Here is a 10,949-nt window from a genome sequence, read left to right as displayed (position 1 = left end):
TGGTAGAGGCCCTTGTACTGCGATGTCAATCCACGTTAAAGAACACCAGATAATCAAAATTTCAGCAGCCCTCCACTACGGCGTGCCTCATAATGACATCGTGGTTTTGGCACGTAAAACCCCAGATATTACTTTTTAAAAATATTTTCTGCAAATGTGAGAACGAAGTAAACAATCTTAGAAAATGTCATTGGAATCCACAAGGTGTGCATCTGATCAGCTGGACGATTCGTAAAACCTTATGAAATGACAAAAGCGGTAGCGCATGCTAAAGAGAGAGCTAGGTTCAATGCAAAGCAGTGCATTTTAACTCAGCGGTGCGCACGACCACATAGCGCATGGTTATTCCGCTTTCGGTGGTAGTCTCCGAGCACTTTGCCGGCGTTGAATTTTGACAATGGAAGGTGTGCATTCCGACGATTCTAATTCTAAAATGCAAACGTCGGTGCAGCCAGTGAAGCGCAGCAGCTGACATGATTCCCAGGCTTTAGACACGTTCGCTTTGTGGCAGCGGCATGTAAGGCCTGGCCACGACCAGACTAGAAAGAGGCGCGCGCGTCTTTCCAGTCAGGCCGTGGCCTGGCACACAAACTCGGAAAGCTGATTTAAAACGGAGCTGCGTAATACCGATCAAAGAAAACGACCACCCCTTATGAAAAAATTTAATGAGTATTAATAAACAGACTAATGTCTTTAGACATCAGAATCATTACACTGTCTAATGCCAGTCTAATGCGCTTTCTAATGCACACCTAATGCGAGTCTAATAGTAATTGGCCACCGTTAGTCTATAGAGTCATGACGTTAGAGTTTTTGATGACGATTGTCAAGCGTTAGTCTATGGAGTACTGACGTGTGAGTTTCTAATGGCCGTTGTCTAGTGAAACGCAACTGAACATATGCATTAGGTTGACATTAAACACCATATTGCAGACTTAGGCCTTATGCCAGGAACAGCATGTTTGCTGCACACGGGTCAATAAATATTTTTGTGGTTAATAATACGAAAGCGTGCATGCTTTAGAGGATTGTCACATAAATGCCAGCAGACCATTTCGAGCAATGACTAGATCACCATTGTTCTTTACACGTAACAGTCTTTCGAAGCCAATCAATAATCTTGCATATCTATGATACACGCATTTGTAAACGAGCGCTAAATTGTCAAACTATTTAGTTTCAATAGGACAATAAATGGGGCTAGTTAGTTAAATTTTGTATTTCCTATGAAAGCGCTCTTTTACAATCACAAACAAATGAAATAAGACCAGACGAAAGATTTCAGGAGAAAGCGCTTTTCTATTTAATTTCTGGCTCAGCACTGATGATAGGGTCTCTTGTGCTGCACTGTCGTGGTGGTACAGTTGCTGTATTTGAAACCTGCAAGTGAAAGTGTTAATATTAGTTTGGCACTGAAGCATACAGCTTAGGGCAGCATGTGAACAGATCTTGCAATTTATGATTGATGCCTTTTTTTCCAAAACAGTGGTATAATTGTTACCATTTTAACTGAATAATCCATCTGTATCAATGTCCAACTACATAGCCTTGGCTTCATGCTGCTTTGATCATAAACATAAAAAAAACAAACCACTATACATCACTTCAGAGGGCTGTGGTTTCGTAGATTGGCCAGCTATTATAGACAGACCAATTAGCTCTGTTAGCTTCTTTGATGTAACATTTCATAATAACGTCCTTTCGCTACTCAAATGGTACTCCATGCATGACTGCTGCATGGATCAGTGAGCCTATTCCACCTCCTTTGTTTTAAACAAAACTATCACAGAAAAATTTGTAGCTCATGCTCAGCTTGTGCAAGGTGAATCTGAGCAATAGGCAAGTGGAATGTGGAGCTGAGTCTTGGTGATACAGCTAGAGAAATGCTAAATTCTAGTGAAAAGAATCATGAAACGGTGGGTTCTGTAAGAACCTACATATATTTTACCGATATGCATGCTGTAACAAGTTATGGATCATTTCTACAAATATTTTGAAAACAAGGCATTAGAGAAAGCAAGCCAAAGCATTTTTGTATTATTACCCCTGGTGACTTTCGATATTATTCGATAGCTAAAGGTACATTCATTATGTACCTTGAAGAGGCAACAAAAGTTCTATGAATGTTAGCTAGCAAATATTGCATAGTTATGAAATTGATCACTTGTCTTTTAGAAAAACAGCAGAATCCACATTGGAGTGCGTCGGTACTTGTTGAACATCTTGACAGGATATCACAGCTACTAAAGGAAAGAGCACATACCAGCGCTAAACTCACAACTTACTTTTATTGCGATAGCAATTATATGGACAGTCTCGGCTGAATTTTGCCGTCGCCGTCGCCGTCATACACCGTATATGTATAAGTATGTATATTTATATAAAAGCCCCAAAGAAAAGTAATTCAGAAAAATGCTTCCGAAGCGCGGAATCGAACCAGGGACCCCTTGCTCCGCAGCGAGTGGCGCTAGCCACTACGCCACGAAACGCAGATCCTCCACGTAGGAAACGGCGAGCGTTATATACACACCATTTACCGCTGGAGGACTCAGAGACGGCTGCGCTTATAAACGTTTCCTGATTACCAGCGAGATGGCGTTAGGAGAACGACGGGCGCATTTAAAAGTCGTCGGCGAGCTCGCTCGCTTCTTCTTATTGCGCAGGGAGAACCTTGCCCTTCCGCTGTCTGCTCGCGTGGTTTTCTGGTGGTGAGGGGAAGAGGGTTGTTTCAAGCTTTCACCGTGGTATCCGCGCTCATGTTACGGAGCGTACGGAAGTCACTCGATCTCAAAGGACGCCACTAAACGAACAAACAGACGATGAGCGCGAACTATCAAGTGTCACAGCTCGACACTTGAAGCACGCTAGTTTTCTTCGCTGCTTCGGCCGCCTTTGCAACAGGAGCGCTGTTCAAACTGAGAGTATCCATTGGCGAGCCTCACTTCGTATAGCATTAGTTTCCTGCTATCGCATTCATTGCTTCGCCCTTGCGGCGAAACTGTGACTTTTTTTTTTTAGAAATCACGCAGACGCTTAAAATATCATCTGAACCCAAGTGTTCGCACATAGATAACATCATCTACAGTGCATGTGCAAACAGCTAAATGGAGTAATCAAACGTACACCCAGGAGGAAAGAGGATCACGAGCTAAGACACCGACACAGAAAGAAGAGAGGAGCGCTGTCCGTGTATTAGCTCGCGCTCCTGTTCCCTCCTGAGTATGTACCAAAATGCCCAGTTACAAGTATTGCTAAAATGTACACCCTTCCACAATAGTATGAATTCATTCAACAATTATTGTTCCCTGTCAAACAAGGCTATTCAAGGCACCATTACACAGTGCATTACACTTCTCTTTCTGTGGTAGGCCTCAACCTGTGTCGTGAACTGTGCAATATGCACAGATTCCTGGTATCTTTATAGATTGTGGTGTGATAATGTTCCAAACAATGTGATGAAACATATGAGTATCCGATGCCTTCTAATCAAGGCTATCTCCAATTCAGATTATCAAACTCTCAGGCTTCTCGATCATCTGACAACAATGCTTTGTTAGAAGGAAATGGGTACTCCCATGTTGCACGACATTGCTTAAAACATGGTTGCACCACAACCTATAAAAACACCATAAACCTGTACATAGCAGTAAGGTCAGAACAGGGACTATTAAGGCCCACAACATAGAAAAACAGAGCAATAGAATACGCTGTGAAAGTGTGCCCTACAGCTTTGCATGAAAGTCAATTTTCAATGTTGCATCACTTCATAACATAGCGGTAGAATATATGTTTCATTGCCTCCTTTTGCTGTTTGTCAGTGCCTGTAGACGACGTCATCTATGCAAGAACGTGTGGTTACACATAATATTGAAACGTTAATGTTTATCGCAGAGACATGTGAAGGCAGGACGAGGAGGGACACACAAAGGTGCTAACTTTCAAGTAATTTATTTGGCGTCAGATCATACATATTTATAATTTTAAGGAAAGAAAAATTCAGGCATGTGCAGGCACAGCTGCGCCCAGGAAAAATAGTTCTTTCTTTGTTAAATATAGTGACGGCACACTAACACAATCTTGGCAAAGATAATGAATAATTGCTGATTCAATAATCAATCCAATGTACAGTATAGTATTATCACTGTGTGGCTAACCGGCAACTGCTGCCTCTTTTTACATTGTTGCAGTGTTCCCTGAGCCTTCCTTTGAGACAATGGCCCATTTTCCCTAGATAATGCTTACCCCATAATAGGGGTATCTGATAAATGATGCCTTCTTTGCAAAGCATGTAACGTGTCCTGCGATTCGTATTCCAGCCAAGCCTCCTTTGAGCAACTGGGTTGATGCTTTTGCATAGTTTAGTATGCTTATTTAAAGCCGGGATCACAACGCTGATGTTTGTCTCAGCACCAACCGTGTTTATGCTGTCGGATATCCTGTGCAGATGTGGCATAGCGGAAACATATTTCGGCGATCAAGATTCGGCGTTGTTTTGGCCTGGCAACTGTAAGGTGGTTTTCTGAGTGGGCTTCTGCAACCGGTACAGCAAGGGGAGCAGGATATCCTGCTTGCATCCACAAGCAGGATATAATTAAGGCTCGTCCACAAGAAATGGGAACAGGATTTTTTAAGGCGTTATCGAGGCAGCGTCAGACAATGCACCTTTTTACCATTATTGAGTGGGAGGAACTAAAAGGTAAGAATGGCTTGTTTCCCCTCAGTTCGTATGACTAGCGCATGCAGTTTTTATGCATATTAAATCGTACATTCAAGAACCTGATAGTACAATACTCGCCCGATGCTCGAGAGTAAGCACCATTGGGTGTAAGTAATCACGTGCAAGTGTTACGATGTTAGTGGCTTCATATTCGACAGAACCTTTGTGGTAATCTATAAAGAGGTAGTCATCCTCATATCTTAAAACCCCTATGTTTGTATACTGCACTAAAAAATCCTGTTCCCATTTCTTTTGGATGAGCCTTCATTTCAAGAACTCACCGGATGCCAGCAGGATATCCTGCCCCTCTTTCTGTACCGGTTGCAGAAGCCCTACTCAGAAAACCACCTTGCATTTGCCAGGCAAAAAAAAAATAGACTAATCTTGATGGATGACGAATTTTTGCCACTAAGCCATATTTGCACGGGATATCCAACAACATAAAAACGGTTGGTGCTTGGGTAAACATCAGCATTGTGCTCATGGTCTCAAATCATGATTCTAAGCTAAGCAAAAGCAGCAACCCAGATACTCACAAGGACGCCTGGCTGCATTAAGAATCACAGGACACATTACGTGCCCTGCAAAGAAGGCGCCGTTCACCAGATACCCCTATCATGCGGTAAGCGTTATGTAGGGCAAATGAGGTAGTGTCTCAAAAAAAAAAAAAGAAAAGCTCAGGGAACGCTGAAACAACGTAAAGAAAGGCAGCGATGACTGGTCAGCTGCACATTGGAGCACATGTGGTTGCTTTACACTTTGATAAGAGTTTCATTGTGCATAGGCACATTGACAAACTACTACATTGATCATTGAATCAGCAACTATTAATAATGTTAGCTGAGATTGTGTTAGTGTGCCATCACTATCTTTAACAAAGAAAGAACTATTTTTCTTTGATGCAGCTGTACCTGTCCATGCCTGAGTTTTTGTTTTCTTTTTGTTAATGCATAAGTGTGATCCACGTGCAAATAAGTAATTGTTGAAATTTAGCACCTGTGCATGTTTCTCCTTCTTGTGCCATCTTCACAGGTCTCTATGCTAAACCTAAGGATATGTCTTACCATGAAGGCCAGATGTCAACCCTTGATAACCTTTTTTTTTAAGTTTTCTCACTCTGCTCCAAACTACATAGCAAAAAAAAAATCACTAGAAATCCACTGATTTCTTGAATAATGCAATACTTGTATATTCATAGTCAGCAAACAGAGTTCCATAATTATGACACTGTCTTCTTCTTCATTTCTGTGATTTACACACAAAACTGACAAAATTTTAGGATTTTTCAAGATGCTACCTGCAACCAATGGGGAGCATGAAAACCTATATCAGCGCTACAAAACTTCTCGCATTGTCTATTGTGGCTTCAGATTTCATTTCTTTTTCATTGTTATTTTGCAATGGCCCTCGAAACTTCTGAATGCTAGCATCGCAACGATACACATAACAACATCATTATAAGTAAGATTTCCCCGCACAGTTTCATGGCAATCCAAACAAAACAGATGTTCGGTGGAAGATGGAGGACGCTTGAAGAGACAAAACGTCCTCAAAGAGGTTATGTCGCTGCAGCCAACTTTTCAACAAGTAGACTTGCCTTCGTCAAGACAGCAATGTCAAGAAGCACCAGTTGCTCCCTTTATGAAGACAACTTCAAGTGTCAAAACGTTGGCTCTGGCGTCAATCCATGTTCAAGGATTACAAACTAAATAATACCAACTATTTCATGTTCCATGTTCCACGGATACAAACTAAATAATATGTACTGCACTAAAGTGCAGGAGATAGGTTTCCCACACCTAAGCTAAGGGCCAGTATATGCTATATCTCGAGATGTGCTACGTGCCAAAACTGTCCCACTGTAGTGATGAAAAGAGATTCCTACCACTCAATATGGCTTGTCTGGGCTTGCAGGTAGACCGCTCCTATCTTGCACTGCAATATGTCCTCTGTGTCGGTGCCGTGAACAGCTGTCATCGCTGATACATACATGACAGATACCACAAAAGATTATTTTCACACAAAACAAACCCTACCACACAGAGATAGCGAGTACCAAACATGTCTTCAGGCAAGTGTATATCGATACATTAAAAAAGTTGATCCTTGAATGAAGGGATCAGGGCACAATCAGAACAGGTATTAGTGGACTAGCCACTTCTTGCAACTATCGAAAAAGTGGCACTGCATGTCCAACATTCACACATGTACGTAATAAGCACGAGCCAGAACATGCATATGGGTGATCCACATGACAAAAACATTTGCAAAGACTGCGTGGTACATGAGCACATGGTGCAAGGTGGGAACGAGCCATACATATGTATTGTGTCAATTTAGGAAACACATTTTTGGTACTCTAAAGCGCATTCACATTTAGTTTGTCTTGTTCACTTGAGCTATCTGATTTTTTTTTAGTTATGTAAGCCCTTCACAAAACCAATAACATTCTGCAACTTTCTGAGAAATTCTGGAAACATATGAATATATAAGAATTTAGATCTCTTTCTTTTAATTCTTGACTTTACAAAGCTAAATAAATACTAAATCACTGAATACTACACCTTGGTTATGAGTCCTCATACAAGTAAGAGGGCAATATCGGTACCATGCTGATGTAAAAAAGAAAGCGTGAAAATACAATGACTTAAACCAACCCACAATCCAGCAACATTCTCACTACATGAGCACAGTCTAAATTATTCGTGATAGAGAAGCTGGTGTGCTTCAAGCAGCAAAGAAAAAATATATAATGGCAGAAAAGAAGTTCACGCACTTTTCTCAAACACAAATACTGCACCAAAGAGTGGCATGAGTTAGCTTAACTTAATCGAATTGACATATTTTTCTACTAACATTATTTCATATAAACATCTGCTTCTTCAAATTAAGCAAGCAGTTGTTGGAGTGTACACTTAGTACCAGTACATAACGTAATTCACTCAAATACATTTACTTCAAGTGAGCTCCCTTAAAACATTTATGATGCAGCTACGTTGAAATCCTAACCACGGAGCAATTACATGGATTTCCGACAAAAGGACTCGGGAACGCAACCACAAAAACATATCCATCATCGCGTCTGCGTGACAGGGCTGTGTGTTTTTCTATCTACGTGCGCAGTGTTGTGACACTTTTGCGCATTATTACCGAGTTTGGTCAACTCCTCTCGTATCACCACCATGAAAACGCTAAGGGACGACCCGTATGTTTAAAGGCAGACACTTCTTCACGGCGACAAGGAATTGTAGAAATACTCTCAAGCGATGATCTCGTACAGTAAACATCCAAGGAATAACAGCGCAATGACACGAGGCTTGCATGATCGAAGGATAGGATCGCGTAGCCGCAACGCGCATCCTTCAAACATGTAATCAACGCAATCGGCGACCGGCTTATACGGTGATGTAAATGCAAGTGCGCTCAAAGCACCAAACATACCTGTCTATCGGGTCTCTCGTTCTCATCCTCGCTGAGCCAACACGCCGCCCGTGCTATCGATTCCTGCACAACAGTCCTCACTCAATGAATAACCAAGTTACTTAGTTCAGCGACTTTCTTCAACTTACCGAAGTTTGGCACTGGCTTTGCATTCTTCACAGTCGCTCGTCAAAAGGCTCACGCTTCCGCTCCTGTACAACCGCGGTCGCCGCTTGTCACAACACTGGGAAGTGGATTGTCTTTGGAGGTAGTACACTCGATATTGAATCACGCGATTAACGTGGGTAATCGATAAACGAAGCAACAAAGAACTTTTGAGCGCGGAGACAAAGCTGCGCGTCCGATGAGGCTGTTCTGAGTGGCGACGAACGACGATGCATCATCCCCCACTTGATCAATGCGGGAGGACGTTCCGAAACGCGCAAAATATCCAGTCGACGAATGTGAAGTACGATAAGCACATAATAAACGCACACAATATCTATCAACACAGTAATATGTCACTGCAGAGCACATGTGCTCGCGGGAAGCACCTGTAGTACAACGAGGCCTGTTGCAACTGCTGACTAACAGGCTCGACTAAAAAGAAAAGATAGGTGGCAGCAGTGTCGTGGTATTATACAGGATGTTTTTGTATTGCAAATTAAATGTATTTATGGCTTTGCACACAAGTTTAGGTGCGTCTGCACTATTTGATCACTCACTGTATTTAGTTTTCAAACTATACTCTTTGTTCTTGGCATATTAGAGAAAATTATGCTAACTCCCGAGGCGACGGTCATCACTGAGTCCCTGCACAATACACGTGAGGTGGCTGGATTCTAGCCACCCTTGTACAGATCTCAAAGGCAATGCTTTTGCGTACTACAAGCGCCGAACACAGATTTGTTTCAGGGTTGGAGGCGTGTGTAGATAGGTATGAATAGCATGCATTCCTGCACAATAAAAGAGAAAGGATGTATCTGACCAGGTGCCCATTCCTTTACTTTCTCTGCGTAACAGCAAGCAGAAGAGTTAGCTGCGGGATGAAAGGCATGGGCGCCCCCCCACCCCTTGTAACCCGCTCGCCGGAACTTGCCGACGGGGAATGAAGAATGGGGTGGGGGGTGGGGGAGGCTACGTTGGTAGCCACTACTCCCAGGCGTATTTTTGTTGAAAACGTGTAGCTGATGATACACTTCCAAATTCTGACTGCAACGATCCGACTGATTCATCTCTCGTGCTTCCCTCAGTGTCCGCAGTTCTATTACAGTGTACTGTAGTTCTATTATTCCAACCTCCCATCCTCCGGGCAATTGGAAAACCGACACTTCTGTGTAACTGTTCGGGGCATCGCTTCACCGCACGCGAGCGACACTATGAAAATTAGTTAATTAGTAAACGCTTCAATATATCCGGCGGATAAAAGTTCGATATATATTGAAGTTTTATCCGCCTAAGGTGGTCGAAATTAATCCGGAATGCCCCAATAGAGCGTGCCTCTACATCGTGCTTTCGGCACGGAATATCCCAGCATTATTATTATTATTATTATTATTATTATTATTATTATTATTATTATTATTATTATTATTATTATTATTATTATTATTATTATTATTATTATTATTAGTGCTTAAGGTGCTCAATTTTATATCTCCTACTGAAACATGATTGAAATATTTATTGCAATAGAAACTGTTTGGCATTTGAGATTTCTCAAAGACAAAACGTGAATGTTGAGATCTGTAAGAAATTGAATTAGATTTAGGTGCATGTTAAGGAATCCCAAGTGGTCGAATTTTCGGAGCCTTCCACTACGGCGTGCCTCATAATCGTATCGCAGGGGCATGATGATGATGATGAAAGAACTTTATTGTTTGTCCGGCAGATTAACGGCCCGGGCTCAGGTCTCCCATGTCGCATAGGCAGAAATTGTTTTTTTTTTTTTTGGGGGGGGGGGGGAGGTGCACCTCGTTGATCTGAAGTGGGGGCCGGGCAGGCACATGTGGTCGAATGTCATTTTGGGCTCTGTATGATGACAAAAAAATTTCGAGGGGTGGGGAGGGGGAGGGTGGTTGGGGCACGGGCCCGATGTGCCACCCCCTGGCTACGCCACTGTCGTATCGTGGTTTTGGGACGTAAAATCCTCGCAATTGTTACGATTAGTATTAGGATATAGAATTTTTAGTGGTGATAAACGCTTAATATATATTTCTTAGCTGTAATGTGCTTTGGCATTAGGATACGCAATGGAAAATCTGCTTACTTCTGTCATCAGAAATGCTGGTGCATATTGTCATTTGAGTGTCTAATGCACACGTGATGCTAAAGGACATTAGGCTTTGCAGGTCTAATGTCAATCTAATGACACATTAGGTGTGCATTAGTTGCACATTAGACTCGCAAAGTTCATTTTCATAAGGGACCGTACAATTTGAATGAAATAAGTGATTGAAACCCAATCGATGCTAATGGGCTGCTGCTTTTCGAGCGTCAGTGTAATCTGAATACTTGTCCTCAAACAATCAAGCTCTTGTATTAACTCTAGAAGTAACACAAGAACTGTTCCCTAGTAGCTTTATTAAAAATGACGCGGTAACTAAGCTTCTAACAATGTTTTGATACAATCTGAAATAAAATTTTTGGGCGCGTTGAGCACCCCTGACACGGAAAATGCGAACTATACCTGGCGACAACTTTCTGTGGCAGCACAGCTAAAGCTACGTGGGCGGAGCTTCTGCACATGTGTTACTACGCCAAGTAGTTCGTTCGCGGGAGGTTTCGGTTTTTGTTTCGCGAGTGCATAAAA

At 42.1% G+C, this 10,949-nt stretch overlaps 1 long non-coding RNA gene across 1 annotated transcript; it reads right to left on the bottom strand.

Moving 5' to 3' along the window:
- Nucleotides 1-1,266: 1,266 nt before the first annotated feature.
- LOC119373749 (uncharacterized) lies at nt 1,267-8,380 on the bottom strand. The gene is made up of 3 exons (XR_005179965.2): nt 8,287-8,380; nt 6,603-6,696; nt 1,267-1,380 (listed from the first exon to the last, which is right to left on the bottom strand). It is a non-coding gene; the product is annotated as an uncharacterized LOC119373749 (long non-coding RNA).
- Nucleotides 8,381-10,949: the final 2,569 nt, after the last annotated feature.

Source organism: Rhipicephalus sanguineus, chromosome 11 (assembly GCF_013339695.2).
Source record: "Rhipicephalus sanguineus isolate Rsan-2018 chromosome 11, BIME_Rsan_1.4, whole genome shotgun sequence".
In the NCBI taxonomy this organism is placed as follows: domain Eukaryota; kingdom Metazoa; phylum Arthropoda; class Arachnida; order Ixodida; family Ixodidae; genus Rhipicephalus; species Rhipicephalus sanguineus.
Note: the sequence above shows the minus strand (reverse complement) of the source record. Positions and strands in the feature narration are given on the sequence as shown.